This window comes from Equus przewalskii, chromosome 5 (assembly GCF_037783145.1).
Source record: "Equus przewalskii isolate Varuska chromosome 5, EquPr2, whole genome shotgun sequence".
NCBI lineage: Eukaryota > Metazoa > Chordata > Mammalia > Perissodactyla > Equidae > Equus > Equus przewalskii.
Window position 1 is genome coordinate 47682757 of NC_091835.1, and position 21589 is coordinate 47704345.

The 21589-nt window shown below is 38.3% G+C and overlaps 1 long non-coding RNA gene across 1 annotated transcript in view; it reads left to right on the top strand.

Moving 5' to 3' along the window:
- The window catches only part of LOC139083525 (uncharacterized), a 330299-nt gene that overhangs the window by 82395 nt on the left and 226315 nt on the right, over positions 1-21589 (top strand). Inside the window, exons 3-4 of the long non-coding RNA XR_011540326.1 lie at positions 14051-14137; positions 14271-14375. This is a non-coding gene — a long non-coding RNA (uncharacterized lncRNA). The remainder of the gene's footprint in view (positions 1-14050; positions 14138-14270; positions 14376-21589) is intronic.

The following is a 21589-nucleotide window of genomic DNA, read 5'->3' on the forward strand; positions in this document are numbered from 1 at the left end:
ATTATATATATTATATATTACATTATTAGTTGCTTATTAGCCAACACTGTTGCTCTGGGAATTTTAAGGGACATAAGCTGGTGGATTCACTCAGAGCTTTGACAGCACAATTTGGAGCCAGTTCTACCAAGGGAATTCAAACAAGTGAATAATACCTTGTAGGCAAGAAAACTGTCGTCATACTTATGTGGGATGAATTAGAAAGTTTTTTTTTTCCTAAAATCTATTCAGGGTGGAATAATGATCTGCTAAAGTGAAAATTAGGTTGTTGGAAGCCAAGCCACGATTAATTTAAGAGGATGATTCTTTAGATTTTTAGTAGGGAATAGTAAAGAGGAGTGGAGCTATAAACGTTTTTTAGGGGATGGATATAAAAATGTACATTTGAGGAAAGGATAAAATTTTACCATTAGGAAAGGTCTTAACCCTCATTACACAGGGACGTTAGAAAAATATTAGAATGAGTACTTGCCATTTCTGAAAGAAAAGACATTCTTTTGAAAATAAAATCTATATTACTTATTGTTATTTCCATAGTGCATCACCCCACTATACACGTATCTTAGGCCATTGTGTGAATTCTGGTGTGTGCTCCTTGTGATTTTGGGATAATCTCTCTTCTGGATTATTTACCTGAAGTGCCTTAAGAAGCCCATCAGGACAAGAAGCTCTTGTCAGTGAACCATGGAGTCTAAATTTCTTGATTGCCTAGAGTAAAGATGCTGGCAAAGAAATATTGGGTTTATTTAAATTTCAAATATACTTTTGCATAAAAAAATAACTCCCTAACAAACATTTCTTGTAACCTCGTTGTATGGTCACATGTAGTCAATTCTTCTGTGTAGAGATTTTCATAAAGATTCCTTTGTTGGCAATATTTTATGTTCAGAAGGACCCTTGTGAGCAGCCACTTTTTAAAGGGTCATTTAACCTCATGATAAAAATGCTACTGAAGTCTAGGAGCCTGTTTCTTTCAGTAATTTCCCAATTCCCCCAATAGCCTCATTAATCACCAGAATACTCCAGTGAGACTGGTTGTTTTTTCATAGTATACTTGTAATTTGTAAAGGGTCAGAAGGAGATTTGAATATAAAAATATTTTAGTCTTATACTTTTGGAAAGTCAGCTTCAACTCTACTGTCTTCATGCCTAAATTACCTTGAAGGGCACTAAGGCAGTGTAGCAGGCTGAATAATGACCATTCAGAGATGTCAAGGCCTAATTCCCAGAACTGAGAGTGTTACTTAATAAGATAAAATGATTTTTGCAGAGATGATTAAACTAAGATGGGATGATTGTTCTGGATTATGCAGGTGGGTCCTAATTCCAATCACAAGTGTCTTTATAAGAGAGATGCAGAGGGAGATTTGATACACACAGAAGAGGAGGCAATGGTGACCACAGATGGAGAGATTGGAGTGATGTGGCCACAAGTCAAGGGATGCTGGCAGCTGCGAGACACTGGAAGAAGCAAAGAACAATTTCTCTCTTACAGCTTCATGTGGGAATGCAACCCTGTGGACACTGATTTTTGGCTCAGTGAAACTGACTTTGGACTTCTGATCTCCTGAACTGTGAAAGAATACATTTCTGTCTTAAGATTTTAAGTTTCTGGTGATTAGTATGCAGCCCCCAGAAACTAATTTAGACCCTGAATTTTCCCCAGCCACTCTTTCTCTGACTTATGCTCTGGTTTGCAGCATAACAGTCATCCAAGAAGCTTCTTAAAAATTTTAGATTTCTGGAGGAAGATCCAAGATGGCGGTGTGAGTAGTCCTCTTTGTCTCTCCCCCTTCAAATCTACAACAAATTGGACATTCATTGCTCAGCAAAGGATATCCATACAGCATCTCGGGACACCTGAGAGACCCACGCGGCTATACATTGGAAGGCGGTCGGACTTCCCTCTGGGAGGAGGTGGAGAAAGGGGAAAATTCTCCGACCCCAACCGAGCAGCCTAGTACCTGCAAACAGTGTGGCGGCCTGCCAGCTGCTGCTGCCTGCCCCACTGACTGCCGGGCGGGGCTTGTGACTGCCGGAGATATCCTGGGAGAGGACTGGGGCTGGGGGGTCCTCCAGCGACCGGCTCTGCGGACTGGGGGGGGATACCTCAGAGTTCCACCCTGGCAGCAGGCAAAGCCCCTACATGCCATTAGCGGAGAGGCTCCGCCCAGCATCCACAGCACCGGGAGGGTCCCGGAGAGGAAAATACCAGGCAGGGCAGCAGCTGGCCAGCTGCCACTGAAATCAAGGTCTCCAGCTATCCCCCAGACAGCGCAAAGGGCTCCCTGAGATCCTGGCGGAGAGGACTGAGACTGGGTGGAGCTCCAGCAACCAGGCTCCGTAGCCTGGGGGAAACCCTTCAGTCTCACAACAGCCTCAGCGAAAGCCTCTGCACACCGCTAATAAAGAGCACCCATCCAGCAGCCACAAGGCTAGAAGACCTCGGGACAAAAGTAGCATAGCTAGGTGAGCTAACCACAGACTGCAGAAGATGCCAATAGCTCTGCTGCGACCCATAGTGGACAAGTGAGATTTTGTGGGTGCCGACAGTGACGGAGCTGCAAACATAAGTGATCCTGCCCCTGGCCGCTGGAAACATAACACCGTGGCAGACCCCAAGGAGGGAGCACATCTAGGCGGTCTGCAACAGTAGGCACCAGCAGCCTGAAGCCCCCCCGTGACGGCCCCCACAGCTGAAGAGGGAACCCACAGGACCACTGTGACTATGAGGAGGGGCCCAGGCCCAGTTAGCAACAGCTGATAGGCTTCCTGGATAGCGCAGTATAAACAGCTTCTCCCTCACCACACCAGTGGAAACAAGTGGAAGGAGTAACTAAACTCTATCTCTATGCGGAGGCACAAATCTACACCATCAAGCAATATGAAAAAATATATTAAATCTCCAGAACAGAAGGAAAATAACAAATACACAGAAAACAATCCCAAAGAAAGTGAAATATGTAACCTAAATGATGACAACTTCAAAACAGCCATCATTAAAAAACTCAATGAGTTAAAAGAGAATTCAGATAGACAACTCAATGAGTTCAGGAGTTATGTCACAAAAGAGTTTGATACTATAAAGAAGAACCAAACAGAAATACTGGAAATGAAGAACACAATAGAGGAGATTAAGAAAAATCTAGACGCACTGAACAGTAGGGCCGATAATATGGAGGAAAGAATTAGCAATTTGGAAGATAGGAATATAGAAATGCTGCAGGCAGAGGAGGAGAGAGAAGTAAGACTAAAAAGAAATGAAGAAACTCTCCGAGAATTATCAGAAGCAATTAGGAGATGCAACGTAAGGATGATAGGTATACCTGAGGGAGAAGAGAGGGAGAAGGGGGCAGAATGCCTATTCAAAGAAATAATGGCTGAGAACTTCCAAAACCTGGTGAGAGAGATGGAACCTCATGTGTCAGAAGCCAATAGATCTCCAAACTTTATCAATGCAAGAAGACCAACCCCACGGCATATAGTAGTGAAGCTAGCAAAAGTCAGCGACAAGGAGAAAATACTAAGGACAGCCACACAGAAGAAATTAACCTACAAAGGAACCCCCATCAGGCTATCAGCAGATTTCTCAGCAGAAGCTTTACAGGCTAGAAGAGAGTGGAATGATATATTCAAAAATCTGAAGGACAAAAACCTACAACCGAGAATTCTCTACCCAGCGAAAATATCCTTCAAATACGATGCAGAAATAAAAACCTTCCCAGATAAACAAAAATTAAAGGAGTTCATTGCCACAAAACCTCCCCTTCAGGAAATGCTCAGGAAAACCCTCATTCCTGAAAAATCAAAAAAAGGGAAGGGGCTACAAAACCAAGAGGAAAGGTGATAAATAGAAGGACAACAACACAGAGTAGCAGCTCTCCATCAGAACAGATTAAACCATGGGAAGAGAAACAAAGGAAATTGAAGAAAACCGGAAAACGAGACATAAAATGGCAGCGGTAGGCCCCCACATCTCAATAATCACTCTAAATGTAAATGGTCTGAACTCCCCAATCAAAAGACACAGAGTGGCAGGATGGATCAAAGAACAAGACCCAACAATATGCTGCCTCCAGGAAACACACCTCAGCCCCAAAGACAAACACAGACTCAGAGTGAAAGGATGGAGAACAATACTCCAAGCTAATAATGAACAAAAGAAAGCAGGTGTCGCTATACTAATATCAGACAAAGTAGACTTCAAAGCAAAACAGATAAAGAAAGACAAAGAGGGACAGTATATAATGATAAAAGGGAGTCTCCACCAATAAGACATAATGCTTATAAATATATACGCACCCAACACAGGAGCATCAAAATATGTAAAGCAACTCTTAACAGAACTAAAAGAAGACATCAACAACAATACAATAATAGTAGGGGACCTCAACACACCATTAACACCAATGGACAGAACATCCAGACAGAAAATCAACAAGAAAATTATAGAATTAAATGAAAAATTAGACCAGATGGACTTAATAGATATATATAGAACACTTCATCCAAAAACAGCAGGTTACACATTCTTCTCAAGTGCGCATGGAACATTCTCAAGGATAGACCATATTTTGGGAAACAAAGCAAGCATCAATAAATACAAGAGAGTTGAAATAATATCAAGCATCTTTTCTGATCATAATGCTATGAAACTAGAAATCAACTACAAGAATAAAGCAGAGAAAGGTGCAAAAATGTGGAGACTAAACAACACTCTTCTGAACAAACAATGGATTATTGAAGAAATTAAAGAAGAAATCAAGCATTATCTGGAGACAAATGAAAATGAGAACACGACATACCAAATCATTTGGGATGCAGCAAAAGCAGTCCTAAGAGGGAAATTCATTGCAATACAGGCTCACCTCACTAAACAACAAAAAGCTCACATAAGCAACCTCAAATGACACCTAACAGAATTAGAAAAAGAAGAACAAACAAAGCCCAGAGTCAGCAGAAGGAGGGAAATAATAAAAATAAGAGCAGAAATAAATGATATTGAAACAAAAAAGACAGCAGAAAGGATCAAAGAAACAAAGAGTTGGTTCTTTGAAAAAATTAACAAAATCGACAAACCCTTATCCAGACTCACCAAGAAAAGAAGAGAGAAATCTCAAATAAATAAAATTAGGAATGAGAGAGGAGAAATCACAACAGATACCAATGAAATACAAGGGATCATAAGAGAATACTATGAAAAACTATATGCCAACAAATTGAACAACCTAGAAGAAATGGACAAATTCCTAGACGCCTACAACCTCCCCAAACTGAATCAGGAAGAAATGGAGAATCTGAATAGGCCAATCACAAGCAAAGAAATAGAAACAGTAATCAAAAACCTCCCCCAAAATAAGAGTCCAGGACCAGACGGCTTCTCTGGAGAATTCTACCAAACATTCAAAGAAGATTTAATACCTATCCTTCTCAAACTATTCCAGAAAATTGAGGAAGATGGAGTACTCCCTAACACATTCTATGAAGCCAACATCACTCTGATCCCAAAACCTGGCAAGGACAACACAAAGAAGGAGGACTACAGACCGATATCACTGATGAACATAGATGCAAAAATCCTCAACAAAATTCTGGCAAACCGAATACAGCAATACATCAAAAAGATTATACACCATGATCAAGTGGGATTTATACCAGGGACACAGGGATGGTTCAACATCTGCAAGTCAATCAACGTGATACACTACATTAACAAATTGAGAAACAAAAAACACACGATCATCTCAATAGATGCAGAGAAAGCATTTGACAAGATCCAACATCCATTTATGATAAAAACCCTCAATAAAATGGGTATAGAAGGAAAGTACCTCAACATAATAAAGGCCATATATGACAAACCCACTGCCAACATCATACTCAATGGACAAAAACTGAAAGCCATCCCTCTGAGGACAGGAACAAGACAAGGGTGCCCACTTTCACCACTCCTATTCAACATAGTACTGGAGGTGTTGGCCAGAGCAATTCGGCAGGAAAAAGAAATAAAAGGAATCCAAATAGGTAATGAAGAAGTAAAACTCTCGCTGTTTGCAGACGACATGATTTTATATATAGAAAACCCCAAAGAATCCACAGAAAAACTATTAGAAACAATCAACAACTACAGCAAAGTCGCAGGGTACAAAATCAACATACATAAATCAGTAGCATTTCTATACATTAACAATAAACTAACAGAAAAAGAACTCAAGAACTCAACCCCATTCACAATCACAATGAAAAGAATAAAATACCTTGGGATAAATTTAACCAAGGAAGTAAAGGATTTATACAATGAAAACTACAAGACTTTCTTGAAAGAAATTGATGACGACATAAAAAGATGGAAAGACATTCCTTGCACATGGATTGGAAGAATAAACATAGTTAAAATGTCCATACTACCTAAAGCAATCTACAGATTCAACGCTATCCCAATCAGAATCCCAAGGGCATTCTTTTCAGAAATTGAACAAAGAATCCTAAAATTCATAGGGGGTAACAAAAGACTGCGAATTGCTAAAGCAATCCTGAGTAAGAAAAACAAAGCCGGAGGAATCACAATCCCCGATTTCAAAATATACTACAAAGCTACAGTGATCAAAACAGCATGGTACTGGTACAAAAACAGGTCCACAGATCAATGGAACAGAATTGAAAGCCCAGAGATAAAACCACACATCTATGGACAGTTAATTTTCGACAAAGGAGCGTAGGGCCTACATTGGAGAAAAGAAAGTCTCTTCAACAAATGGTGCTGGGAAAACTGGACAGCCACATGCAAAAGATTGAAAATTGACCATTCTTTTTCACCACACACCAAAATAAACTCAAAATGGATCAAAGACCTTAAGATTAGGCCTGAAACAATAAGTCTTCTAGAAGAAAATATAGGCAATACACTCTTTGACATCAGTTTCAAAAGAATCTTTTTGGACACTATAACTCCTCAGTTGAGGGAAACAATAGAAAAAATAAACAAATGGGATTTCATCAGACTAAAGAGCTTCTTCAAGGCAAGGGAAAACAGGACTGAAACCAAAAAACAGCTCACTAATTGGGAAAAAATATTTACAAGCCACTTATCCAACAAAGGGTTAATCTCCGTAATATACAAAGAACTCACACAGCTTAACAACAAAAAAACAAACAACCCGATCAAAAAATGGGCAGAGGACATGAACAGACATTTCTCCAAAGCAGATATAAGTATGGCCAATAGACACATGAAAAAATGTTCATCATCGCTAATCATCAGGGAAATGCAAATCAAAACTACACGAAGATATCACCTTACACCCGTTAGATTGGCAAAAATATCCAAAACCAAGAGTGACAAATGTTGGAGAGGTTGTGGAGAAAAAGGAGCCCTCATACACTGTTGGTGGGAATGCAAACTAGTACAGCCACTATGGAAAATAGTATGGAGATATCTCAAAAAGTTAAAAATAGAAATACCTTATGACCCAGCCATCCCACTACTGGGTATCTATCCTAAGAACCTGAAATCAGAAATCCCAAGAGTCCTTTGCACCCCTATGTTCATCGCATCATTGTTTACAATAGCCAAGACGTGGAACCAACCTAAATGCCCAGAAACTGATGATTGGATAAAGAAGATATGGTATATATACACAATGGAATACTACTCCGCCATAAAAAAGGACAAAATTGGTCCATTCGCAGCAACATGGATGGACCTCGAGGGTATTATGCTAAGTGAAATAAGCCAGACAGAGAAAGACGAACTATATATGACCCCACTCATAGGTGGAAGATAACATATAGACAAGGAGAACTGATCGGTGGTTACCAGGGAAAAGGGGGGGTCGGGGGAGGGCACAAAGGGGGAAGTGGTGTACCCACAACAAGACTAACAATAATGTACAACTGAAATCTCACAAGGCTGTAATCTATCATAATCTTAATAAAAAAAATTTTAGATTTCTGTGTCTCATCAGAGATCTAGGAAATCAGAATTTCTGAGAATGGGATCCAAGAATTTGTACATTTAACAAACTGCCCAGGTGATTCTGAAGTGCACCAGGTTTGATAAGCATTTCTCTAGGATGCTGTGTTAGTTTCCTATTGCTGCTGTAAAAAATTTCCACAAATTTTACAGCTTAAAACAACACGAATTTTTTCTCTTATGGGTCTGGAGGTCAGAAGTCCAAAATCAGTTTCACTGGGCTAAAGTCAGGGTGCCACCTGGGCTGGCTCCTTCTGGACACTCTAGAGAAGGAAAGTGTTTCCTTGTCGTCTTCAGTTTCCAGTGGTTGCCTGTATTCTCCATCTTCAAAGAGTGTAACCCCAATCTCTGCATCTGTCATCATATCACCTTCTCTGACTCTCACTTCTGTGTCCCTCTTATGAGCACCCACCCAGATAATCCTGGATAATCTTCATTTAAGATCCTTATCTTGATTGCATCTGCAAAATCCCTTTTGCCATATAAAATAACATTTGTGGGTGCCTGGGATTAGGATGTGAATATATTTGGGGGACCATTATTGAGTTTAACACAGGCCCCATGATAACATCTCGTGTAGAAACCATAGATGTAAATGAGGCTGAATAACAGTCTGTCATGCTTCATCCATTATGTATTCACCTGCCTTTTTTTGTGTGCTTATTTTTCCAAATAAAGCCATTTTAAGGCAAAACATTTATGTAGGGTCACTATTATCTTTGACACTTTGGCGGCAGATAGCAGAGCCTGGAAAACTGCTAATTTAACAATGAATGATGTCATTAAAATGTTACAAATTAATTTAAATCCCGAGGCAAGGGAGTGGCCAGATGGGGAGATTTTGACTTCCCACAAATCTTCATCATCCCCTTCCCCAATCACCCGCAAATAAACATATGTTCTAAGTTAAAACACGCTTTTGGCTCTGCAAATGTAGGCTGATAAAACTTCACCTAAATAAACACGGGGCATTGCTATGCAAATATGGTTGTAAGACGAACCCTCAAGGGCCCCTTTTCAAGCAGTTTATCCTCCCTAAGCACTCCTCTGCAGAACTCCTGGGCTGTGTCTTTTGTACCTTATATTTACTGATAACGTAGAATTCTAGGCTTGAAGTAACTGGTAATAGAAGCCATAGAATAAGAGTATGTTTCTTCTTAAAAATATGACAAGTGTATTTCTCTATCACCAGTGATTTGTTGACCAACCAATGCATTTGTTTTTTCTTGAACCTGTTTAGTTATCTCACTCTCATCACTGCTGCTCTGATTCCGCCCTTGCCACTGCATTCCAGGAACATCACTAACTAATCCCCACCCAGTGGTTTTCTCTGCTCTTTTCCAACGTGTCTCTCTTTCTCCATCCAGTTACTCTCACTCTATGGACAGTATTACCTTTTAAAGCCACGGATCTGATCTCGTCCCTCTCCCACTTAAAATCCTTAAACAGTTGCCTACAAGATAAAAGTTAACACTAGATATGCCATTTGAAGATATGCCATTGGAAGGTTCTATGATCTCAACCTATTATTTCATTTTCATCCTCTCTTGTACACTTTTATACACCTTGGGTTCTAGTCCAATTTTTATCTTCCTCTCGAAGAGTTATATCAGTTTTGAGAGGTGTTCTGGGGAAAACATTCTGTGATTAAATAAATTTGCAAAATGTTACATTTTTCACATCCTTCTGGGAACTTCAAAATGCACACTAGTGTCTTAAATGGTCTGAGAAGTCCCATAGCAAAGAAGATTGTTATTTTTTGGTAACTTTTTATTGAAGTAAGCATAAACATACTAAAGTGCATAGATCTTAAGGGTACAGGTCTATGAATTCTTGCAAAGTGAACACTTAGGATAACACAGGCACTATCCAAATCAAGACTGAGACTATTTCCTGTACTCTGGAAGCCCTCTTCATGCCACCACACTATTCAGGCTTCTGTCACCATAGATGAGTTTTGCTTCTTTTCAAGCTTTATGTAAGTAGTATCAGAGTATGTTTTCTTTTGTGTCTGTCATCTTTTTCTCAGTGTCATAGTTGTGACATTCATCCATGTAGTCACATAATTCGTTGCATTGCTCTAGGCCAGGGGTTGGCGAAGCATCACCCACAGGCCTAATCCAGCTCTGCACCTATTTCTTACAGCTTCTGAGCTAAGAATGATTTTGATATTTTTCAAAATACATTGTTGTAAAAAATATAGAGAGAAAGATATGCAATGGGGAACATATATGGCCTACAAAGCCTAAAACATTTATTTTCTGGCCCTTTAAAGAAAAGGGTTGCCAGTTCCTGCTCTGTGATATTCCATTGTATGAATATATAATTTACTTATCCCTTCTACTATTTATGGGCATGTCGATGAAAATAATCCATAACCAATCTATAAATGAAAATTTGCGTGAGTTTATTCTGAGCTTAAACTTTAGGATTATAACCCGGGAGAGTCTTTCCACAAAGGAACAGAGCGCTTCAAAGAAGTGGGGATACACAGGGTGGTTATATACCCTCAAAGAGCGTGTCTCACATATGATTGAAATGTCCCTCCCACAACAGTCACAAGATAGCCCCGTCAGCACAGCACTCAATGGACACAGCAGGCAGTGGGTCTGCTATCTCAGTGGGCGCAGCAGGAGGCAAGTGCATTGTCTCAAGCTGGGCAGTCACAGGTGAGCACAGCAATCAGTTCCTAGCCTCAGGAAAGATACTTAATTCTTAAGGGGATGCCAACGTTGGGAGGGGGAGAGAAGTTGCACCTTTATCTCAAGGGCCTTTGCTCTTGCCATAGGGAATCTCTAAAGCAGATATACGATGCATGCTCAACGGCCTCGGTCAGGCCTTTTGGAAAGATAAGGTCAGGCCGAATTAGGTTTATACCAAATGGCTTCCTCATATACTCCAATATATCCTATTGCTTGCCATTTTTATTTGTCAGGCATTTGGGTTATTTCCTGTTTTGGATCATGAAAAATAGTGCTGCTATGAACCATCTTGTACACATCTTTTGGAGAACAGATGTACACATTTCTTGTTAGGAGTAGAATTGCTGGATGATAAAGTATGTGTATGGGTTTTTTTTCTTTTTGAGATATTGCTAAAAAGTTTTTCACAGTGATCGTACCAGTTAAAAATCTCACATCAATATATGAGGGTTCCAGTTGCTCTGCATTCTCAGCATTTAATATTGATGGAGTTTAAAAATTTTATCTCTTTTATTGTGTGTATAGTGGTGTCTCATTGTGAATTTAATTTGCTTTTCCCTGATAAGATATAATACCTTTTCATATGCTAGTTGGGTACTTGAATAGCTTTTATATGGAGTCCTTCTACTGTTTTGCTCATTTAAAAAAAAATTGGTTTGTCTTTCCTTCTCTTATTGATTTGTAGAAGTTCTTTCTATATTATGCAGTCAAATCCTTTGTCAGATGTATATATTGTAAATATCTTCTCCTGGTCCTTGGTTTGCTTTTTTTACTTATTTATGGTGTCTTATGATGAAAGTTCTTAATTTTAATGTAGTCCAATTTTTTAAATCTACATTATGGTTAGTTATTTCCTGTTTAAAAACATCTTTTCCTACCCTCCAGACATAAAATTATTCTTCTAGGTTATCTGCTAGAGGCTTGATTGTTTAATGTTTTGCCTTCAGTTCACAATCCATCTGAAACTTGTTTTTGTGTTTGGTGTGAGATAAGGGCTAAAAATTAATTTTTCCAGCTGATATTCTTGGTAACCCTGAGGCAGCAGAACCCTGGTTACTATGGAAACTGTGTTCCAGCAACAATCCTGGTGAGCCAAATCCCCATGGCCATCGCAGCGTTGAGAGGCTCAGGAGACCATTGCTAGGGGAATATACACCCTCCACAACATGGCCTGGCTTCCTTAGATCAACATGCTGCATTCCAGCCCACTCCCAATGCTGGGGCTTTGGAAACAAGGCCAAGTTAGTGCGTGTGAGACCTGAGTGGGGCTTGGATTCTGGAGAGATTCTCAGGGACTCTGGTTACAATTCCGTTCACTCAAGAACAGCTTCCCATGGCAACAGATAAGGCTCGAGGGCCAGAGGGCTTGCCTTACCTTCTGCTACTCTGATTGTTTAAAAAAAACAGAAATTAAAAATTAAAAACATTCATTTGTTGAAATGTCTGTTCTTTCTCCCACTGCATTGCAGAGGTACTTTTTAACATAAATCTGCTGGCCATGTGTGTGTATGTCTGCTTCCGAATTTTCAGTGTCATTCTTTAGGATTTTTACATCTATGTTTATGCGTGAGATTGGTCTGTAATCTTCCTTTCTTACTATGCCATTATGATGTTTGGTGTCAAGGTTATGCTGCCTTCATAAAGGAGTTTCTATTTTCTGGAAAAGTTTGTGTAAGATTTGTGTTATCTTTGTTAAATATTTGGAAGAATTTCTTGGTGAATTCATCTGAACCTGAAGGTTTTTCTTAATGAGACTATATAAATTATAAATTCAATTTATTTACTATATTTAGTAATATTCAAAATTTCTACTTGGTATTGTGTCAGTTTGGAAGTTGTGTTTTTCCAGAAATTTGCTTATTTCATCTAAATTTTCAAATTTATTGCATTATTCATAATATTCCCTTATAATTTATCTTACAATGTGTGTCAGATCTGTAGTGATGTCTCCTTTTTTCATTCCCCATATTAATAATTTGTGCTTTTCTTTTTTCTTGAACAGTCTTACAAGGCTTTTTTCAGGGAACTGCTTGGGCCACATTCACACAGTTTGATATGTCATTTTTATTATCATTTACTTGAAACTATTTTCTTTTTTTATATTGCTTCTTCTTTGACCCATAGGTTATTAAAAAATGTATTGTTTATTTTCAAAGCCTGGTTTACCATATGTACCTTTAATTTTTAGAGACATTAAATTAGTATATTTCTCACTTCCAAAACAATCCTGGAATTATAGCACACTTTGTTCTATTTATTACTACTGTACTCCATTTAACACTGTTTTCTTTTGTGCTATAATTGTCAAGTATTTTAATAAAAAATATTTTTTTCCTGAGTATAGAAAAATAGTTTGGTGATAATTTTCTTTTAGCACTTTGCAGATAGCATTCTGTTACCTTCTGATCTTCATCATTTTCACTGAAAATGACTTCATCAGTCTTGGTGCTGTTTCTTTAAAAGTGAGGTGCCTTTTCCTTTGGCGGTTTTTAAGAATTTTCTTTGTTGGATATGCCTAGGTATGCTTTTTATTGAATTTGAACTGTTTTGAGTTCATAATACTTTTTGAATCCATAGACTGATGATTTTATCAGTTTTAGGAAATTGTCATCTGACAATTTTGCTTTTGGTCTCTTCTCTCATTCTCTTTTTGAGACTACAGTTATACCCATTTTAGGTCTTTTTACTTTGTTTTGTATGTGTGTTATGCTCTCTTCTGTACTTTTCATTCTCTTTTCTCTATGTACCTTAATCTTAATATTGTTTTACTCACCTGTGTTCAGTATTCCTATTCTCTGATGTGTCTAATTTGCCAAATTCTTAGTTTTGGTTATTTTTCACTTCTAGAATTAAAATTTTATCCCTATTTATGAATTCTAAGAACATAGTCAGCTTCTCCATGTTTTTACTCTATTTTGCTGAACAAATTGATCATAGATATTTTTAAGCCATTGCTAACAACTCCCCTGGGTCACCTATGTATCTTTTTCTATTGTTTTTTCCTACTGTTTTCTATTGATATTTTTTATCATTTAGAAAAAAACTTTTTCTATTTTCTATTGTTCTTTTTCCTTTCAATTTTTAGTTGCATAATTCTGTTTCTTGACTTCTTGTTAATTTTTAAATGAATGCTAGACATTTGTATAAAAATTTTAGAAGTCCCTGATTATGTTATCTTTCTCTGGAGAGAATTTAATTTTCATCCAGAAAGCAGCTGAAATACAGGAAGATCACCTTGATTCAGTTGAGTCCCAATTTCAGTTTTGTCCTTATCTAAAAGTTTAGTCCTTCAGAAGTCTTAACAGAAATTCTGGCATATTTATCAGGACCTTTCTTTGTAGACAGATCCTCTAACTCAGATTTCCTTTTTCCCCAGATGATCCAAATCTCTACTTGCCTTTTAAACATCTCAGCAGCTTCTTTCTGTTTCTTTGGCAACTTATGCTGTACAGCTAAGGAGCTGGTAAGTCACTTGAAGTGGAAATTGCATGCAAGATTTTAGAATCACTACTGCATGGTGCCCTTTTCTTCAGGATCTTGGCCCCTCAAGTCCTGGCTGCCTTCCTATCCCTGAACTTCTATTTTTGTCTCTTTAGTCTAGTGACACAGCCACAAGTTCCAAGCCACTGCTTTTTATTTGGATTCTGTGCCTTGATCTGTGAATTGGCAAGTGCCCCAAAGGGACAAAGCAGCAGACTAAGGTAGGGCTCACCTCTGTTTACTTCTTTCCCTTTAGGAGGTTGGCCCCTCAGCTCTTGGTTGCCTTAGTTGCTTCCCAATGACTTCAAGGAGCTTTATGTGTATAATTTTTGTTTTTTGTTTTGCTTTTGTTTTTGAAGTAGGCTAGTTTGGTACAGCTATTTCATCCTAGCCCAAAAAAGCAACCTCCAATTATTAGTTGTTGTTTTTTCTTTCTTCTCCCCAAAGCCCCCAGTGCGTAGTTGTGTATCCTAGTTGTGGGTCTTTCTAGTTGTGGCATGTGGGACACCGCCTTACCATGGCCTGATGAGCGGTGCCACGTCCGTGCCCAGGATCCTAATCAGCCAAACCCCGGGCTGCTGAAGTGGAGCACACAAACTTAATCACTCAGCCATGGGGCCGGCCCCCAATTATTAGTTTTTTAACCCAGCATTTCTTCAACTTATTTTGACAATGGAAATCTTTTGTTTTTTTTTGTCATTTGAGTGAGCATTCCACGGAAGATTCTTTATGAAACACTACTCCAACTGTGTCAGTCTACCATGTCTCAAACACAGAAACGTATTTCATGCTTTCGTGTTATTGCTTTTCTTCTCCCCCTACCTAGAATTGCGTTGCCCATACTTCTTTTGACTTCCGAAATCCTCCTAAACTCAACTTTCATTAAGGATTCTGTAATTTTCTGATGTAGAATAAAAAAGTTCCAAATACCATAAAATTTTTTGACATATAAGAGTCTGTGGAAAATTTGACTTTTTGTGAAGGTGGTATGTTTTCTTTTTATGGACAATGGGAGTCATGTAAATGATCATTTTTCTTTTTTGGCTATCAGGAATTTTACCTTAATAAACCTTAATAAACATATAATATCATACAGTTCATGTTATTTGTGTTTTTCTTAAGCTTTTACTTTGCTATCTCCTCTAATTTTTATTATTTATTTATTTATTTAGCTATATATTCCTATAAGCTTTTTCAAATACCTCATAAAACTATGCAACATATAAAAGTTCATGAAACAGTAAACAATGGCAAGCAACTGAATAGTTTTTTTCTCAAGGCCATTTCCATTAATTATGTTAAGCCTCATTTTGAAGCATTTATGACTTGTATTTTTACCACAACTAAATTGTAACTTTATTGATGGCATAATTATTCCCTTACCTAGCACATATATTTGGGGAGTGGAACTTTGTTTTGATTCATTTTTGATGTAGGTTTTCAACAGTGGCTATGAGCAGAGCCTCTGAAGCCAGACTACTTGCATTTGCATCTCCCTTTATTTCTTAGTACTTGAGATTTCGGGCAACTTACTGAAATTTATCGAAACTCTCTATGCCTCGTTTTACTTATATTTAAAACAACATTTGTTAGCTGTAAGGATTAAACAAAGTAATACATATAAAATACTTAGACCATATCTGCACATAGAACTCTTCATAAATATTACTTAGGCAGTCTGGGAAATGTATCATGTCCAATTTTTATAGTCTAGTGTTTGGAATGGTGAGTTCTACAAAATTTTTTGAAGTTTTAGAAGGCTTGGAATGGCCCTGTAGTCATATTCAAATTTGTCAGCATTAAGAGGCAGGTACCAGTTACCATAAGAATTGAATAAAGATACAGTTGTATTAAAAAAAATTTCTTAAAAAAAAATTTCTTCTAACCTTTGCTGTAGTTTCCTCACCAGTGATACCACTTTCAGAACAAGATATGGGATTAGAAGGCTACCATTTAATATGCTATTCAGCAATGATTTATTTTTCATTATCTTGAACGTATTATAATCTATAAATGACAGGATTAGAAACTGCTGGGAGGGTAATGCTAATTTAACTACAAGTCATAACATATGATCTCTGTGTTACTGTTGGTTCTGATCACTGAGATTGTTTTTAAGAAATAATATTAATACAATGTTATGATCATGATCGGCCAGGGGAGCTTTCTTGAGCTTACCACTTTTTTTCTTGTTGTTGAGGAAGATTGGCCCTGAGCTAACATCCATTGCCAATCTTCCTCTGTTTGCTTGAGGAAGATTGTCCCTAAACTAACATCTGTGCCAGTTTTCCTCTATTTTATATGTGGGACTCTGCCACAGCATGGCTTGATGAGTGGTGTATAGGTTCACACCCGGGAGCTAAGCCTGCAAACCCCAGGCCACTTAAGCGGAGTATGGGAACTTAACCACTATGCCACCAGGCTGGCCCTGAGCTTAGCACTTTTGTATGAATTCCTGAGGGAGATTTGTTTTCAAAAAAGGCAAGGCAAAATAACTCTTTATTATCAACTTGATTGTTGGATAGCATTGTAGGATTCTACTAGGCTAGACTGGAGGATTCTGGAGGGATCTGTTTTCTATACCAGTTGAGCCTAAAAAACATTGTAACAAAGCCAGCCAATAGGCCTTTCTTTACCTATTTTCCTTTACTCCCAAAATTGAATTTTGGAACTTCTCATTCCAAATGGGAAAAAGGACACACTTGCATCTACCATAGGAATCAAAGGAATGATGAGTGAAAGCATTGAGCACATGTCTAGAGCATAGCTGGTCTAAGCTGCTGGCCTGGGGTCATCCTGAGCAGAGAGAAGCCTTGCCAGTGAGAGTGAGTATAAAGATTTGAAAGGAAGCAAAATGGCAAGGTCTTCAGAGTAGCTTGTGCTCATCCCGTTTTGACCACATGTAAAGAAGAGTTTGGAAGCTGAGCCAAAGAAGTAGAAGCTTGGGCCTTCTCACTGGCTTTGTCAGCATTCTGGCTGCACTGATGGAAGAGCAAGAAGGGCAGAAAGAGTGAGATAGAAGATGTAGGGCTTGTTCTGATGGTGAGTGAGACTCGGGGTTTGTCTTAGTTTCCTAGGCTCCTAGAAGAAAAACAATCTAAAGAAAGGATTGCGCATGTAAGTGTGGTAACCTAACCTGGCAGCATCTCCAAACCCCAGAGCAATGGTAAAAACTTGTCCTGCATTTGACTGGTTCAGATTAGTATTCGGGGGAGTGTCTTGTCTTAGATCTGGAATCTTCACTGTAAAGGAGTGGAAAGGGAGTGGCTATTCAAGCCAATAGTTGTATAATTTTTTACATCTTATGTAAATGTCTTTTACGTAGAGTGGGGACTTCTTAGCAAAGCAATCAAAGTCCAAAGTTGATTAGCTAATTGCAAAAAGCCCAGATATACAAAAAGTGATACTAAATACCTCAAACATTATATTTTACCCCATTCACACATTCACACTTGTGCACACCTCTTCATTGAGCAATCTTTTGTACTGTCAAGTATTGTTTATCCATGTGCATCTATTGGTAGACATTCAAGTTTCTTGAATAAATCATTATGCATGGTCTCCAGTTTCTAATTTTCTTTTCTTTAAAGTGGAGTAAGCTCTGACATACAGTTTTAGAGCAATATGAGTTCAGAAGCTTTCTAAATATTTAATTTTTTCCTAAATTTCTACTGTTGTTTTACCCATGTTTAACTTAATAGAAATTATTATTTTTAAAATCAATTTCCTTCATCATATATTTTCAAAACACTTAGATTAAATAGAAATAGTGTTTTTCATATTTATATTGCATCACTTATAAATTTAAATTGCATAATTAGAATAAAGTAAAGTAGGTATAGGAAGAAACACAGCAGAATCTTTATAAGCATCAGTCGTCCTGGTAGGAGGAGAGGTGCCGGAGGATGCTTGAAATTAGATTATTAGGTCTGAGAATCCAAGGGCCCTTGGACAGTTCAGAGTGAATGGGGGAATGTTGATTAACATGTAAGATGTACATGCTTAGAAGGAACACAAGAGAGAAAGAATTTAATAATCTCTAAAGTTTTAGATGAGTTATCCGCAAATGGATACTGGTCATGAAACAGTTTTCAATTACTTTGTAGAATCCAGTGGCATTTTGTTTATACGGATTTATCTTGAAGCCATTTCTGCACACACACACACACACACACACATACATATTTGTCTACACCTCTTGGACCTGGCAAAATAATCTCTGAGACTGGATCAATTTTGGCTCAAACCAGTTCTGGTCTGCTCTTGGGAACTTTTATTTTGATTTGAGTTAAAATAAATGGTGTTGAGATCATGGTCATCTGGTCTGTGTTTAGGGGTATAGTATAACAGAATGCAGCCAGGTATGAGAGCCTAGTCTGGGTAGTACCCTAAGAGGAAAGACGCGAGAGCAGGAGGACATCCATCATGCCTAGTGCTTGAATATGTATGTAGATTCACCACGAGCTTTTTGAAGCTTGTTCCCACTTTTTATATTTGTGTGATTATAGAGCAAGTAGCTCTCTCCATGTTATTTGCCTGTGATAGAAAAGATAAAAAACCTATAGGGTTTTGGGGTGATTTTTAATGCAATCTGAAGTTAAAAACAGAACTTTTATAATACATGACACAATGGAAAGCTTTTCTCAATGATTTCTTTCAGAATAAAAAGTTCTGACTGTCTCATTCACTTACTCACTAAGCAGGACTATAAAAGTCTAAAGCCTATAGGGGTTAGCCAGGTGGCACAGTGGTTAAGTTCACATGTTTCTCTTCTCAGTGGCCTGGGGTTCGCCGGTTCGGATCCCGGTTGTGGACATGGCACTGCTTGGCAAAAAGCCGTACTGTGGTAGGTGTCCCACGTATAAAATAGAGGAAGATGGGCATGGATGTTAGCTCAGGGCCAGTCTTCCTCAACAAAAAAAAGAAAAGAATCTAAAGCCTGTGTGAGTGGTAGCTTCCAGGGTATGAATATATAAGGTCATATGGAAGTGGAAATAGCAAAGGCAGCCAAAACCTTTAGTGATTTGTTTTTCAATTTCAACTTAGCCCTTAGAATAATGGTGCTGCAAAAGCAGCAGCAACAAGTTTAGATATATTAGATAAAAAACAGAAAACAGAGTATGTCAGATATCCCTAAATTTCTTTATGAGAGTATCCAAACCATTGTGATAAAAAAGAGAGAGAGCGAGAGTGAACTGTGTTTCAATAGCTGAGAATTGAGCGTAAGAGAGTAGCTAGCAGTGTTTGTATGGGAATTGAGTTACTTGGATTGCTTCTGCAAAGTACTAAATAGTGTCCACTCTAATTTTCCTATATTTAATAATTTGCAATCAAGTCATTCATTCGTTCACTGAGTAAATATGTGAGCACCTTCTATCTGTGATATCACGCTATCCCAGGTCATCTAAAGTCTGATTAAACAGCTGAGAGGGAGAGGTAATGGCAGCAGGATGTGAGCATGGTCTAGGCAAATATCACAGAAGGGAAGAAGTGAATTGGCACCAGGGAGTCAATATTTCTTTTTGGCTTAATGCGACCTAGCATTACAGAGAAGGAGGAATGCTGTTGAAAAAGTAATCCTCTTATCAGTGTGCCTTGGAGTTTAAGTATTTACTTTTCCATCAGGAATTGAAGAAAGCTAAATTTATATTTTATAGCTTACAGCTTTTGGAAAGAGAAATTCTCCTTGAGCACAAGTTACCATGTCTTTTATTTTTTTCTAGGGCTCAGGTTCTTTGTACTTACTGTTGGTTGACACGTGCCTGTCCTCTTGTTGGAGTACGTGCCATATTACCGTATGTAGTTTAGAAGTAACAGGAACTAACTGTGAATCAACTTACACAACTGGAGGAAAAACCATCAGTCATGACAGCAATAATTAGAATTCATCAAATTATATTCGTATTCTGTCCTGTAACTTCTTTATCCTGATAGTCTTCAAAGCACATTAAGAGATAATTAGAGAAGAATGGTTCCATCCAAATGACATTTAGTTATAAGTCATTGAACCAGTAGATGCTGAACTATGTCACCTTCTCTGGTGGTTTGTTATGAAGATGTTGTAATGCTCACAAATATTGCATATGTATCTTTAAATGTGCATCGAGGTTTGTACTATATATTTCAATAGGCTTGGGAATTTTCCACATGACCTTACCTTGTTTCCACTGGTTTTAAGCAAGAAAAAATTGCAGGAAAATAACAGTGCAAATAGTCTCCCCATCTTACCCTGGAAATTTTCAAGTGTTTAGTCTTTACCAGTTGCCAGATACAAGAGTGGAAGCTGAATTTTATTTTTCCCTGATAGATTTGTTTAGAGTCAGCCCAGAAGCAACTTGCGACTTTTATTTTTTGGATGGCAAGTTCCCATGACTGTGAATTATGTGAAGTGTGAAAGTCTTGGGTGCTGAGGCCGCGTGTCCTGCTGCTGGGCTGAGTTTGCTTGACGTTACAGAGGAAATTCAAGCCAGTAAAGCAAATCAACTGCCCAATGTCAGGCTGAAAAGGGCTGCAAGAACCTAAGGCACACATAAAAAGCATCAAGGAGAGTGATAATGTGACTCAATTTTGATGATGAAGATACTAATCATAGAAGATGGTAAGAGAGCAGCACAAAACAGACACATGACGAGAAAGGAGCTGTTGGGATGGGAAGATGGCTGGGATTCTGGAATGAGAAAATGCATAAAGAGAGGCCAGGCCTTTGAAATGGTTGTCTACTTGAGATCTTACACATAAAAACATGTTTGTGGGAAGTGTCTGCTGCTTGTGAATACATTTGTCAGTGAACCAAAAATGCCCTGTGGGTTAAAGCATTTCCTCACCCATCAGCAGTTGAGGATAGCAAAGTTCATGTTTAAAAAGGAAATGAAGTTCAATAGCTGTTGGTATGTTTGAATGGGAACATACATCATTTTTGCAAAGCTTCAGTGATATTCTTTAAACTGACAGCAGGTCTGACCACATTTCCTTCAGTTTCCCATAATGAATGAACTTGTGAACTCCTTAGGCCCTGTCTGGCTTCAGACATTTCAATGGTGTTGGCTCCTTTCAAATCTTCAGCTTGGAGGAATTCTCATTAATTTTATTTGGTTTTATTAGGAAATTGTTGATTATTTTATCCAGTCACTCATTTTAGGGAAGAGCAGTGGAAAAAGTTACCATTTAAACAGTGGGACTTTTGGAATTGAATGATGCCAATCTTTACGCCACCCGGCCTTGATTGGGGTGGGAGGGAGAGTGTTCGAATGAATACTGTGAGTCATACATGAGCTACAGGACCAAAAGGTGAATGGCTTGCAAGTTTGACTGCAAATAGCTCCAAAGCAAAATTAAATTTGTATTTATTGTCAAAAGAAGGATTGTGTCTCGTGGATGCTCTGGAATGTGCTTTTTACCTTCATTGTGACAATTTGCAAGCTAACATCCATGAAGA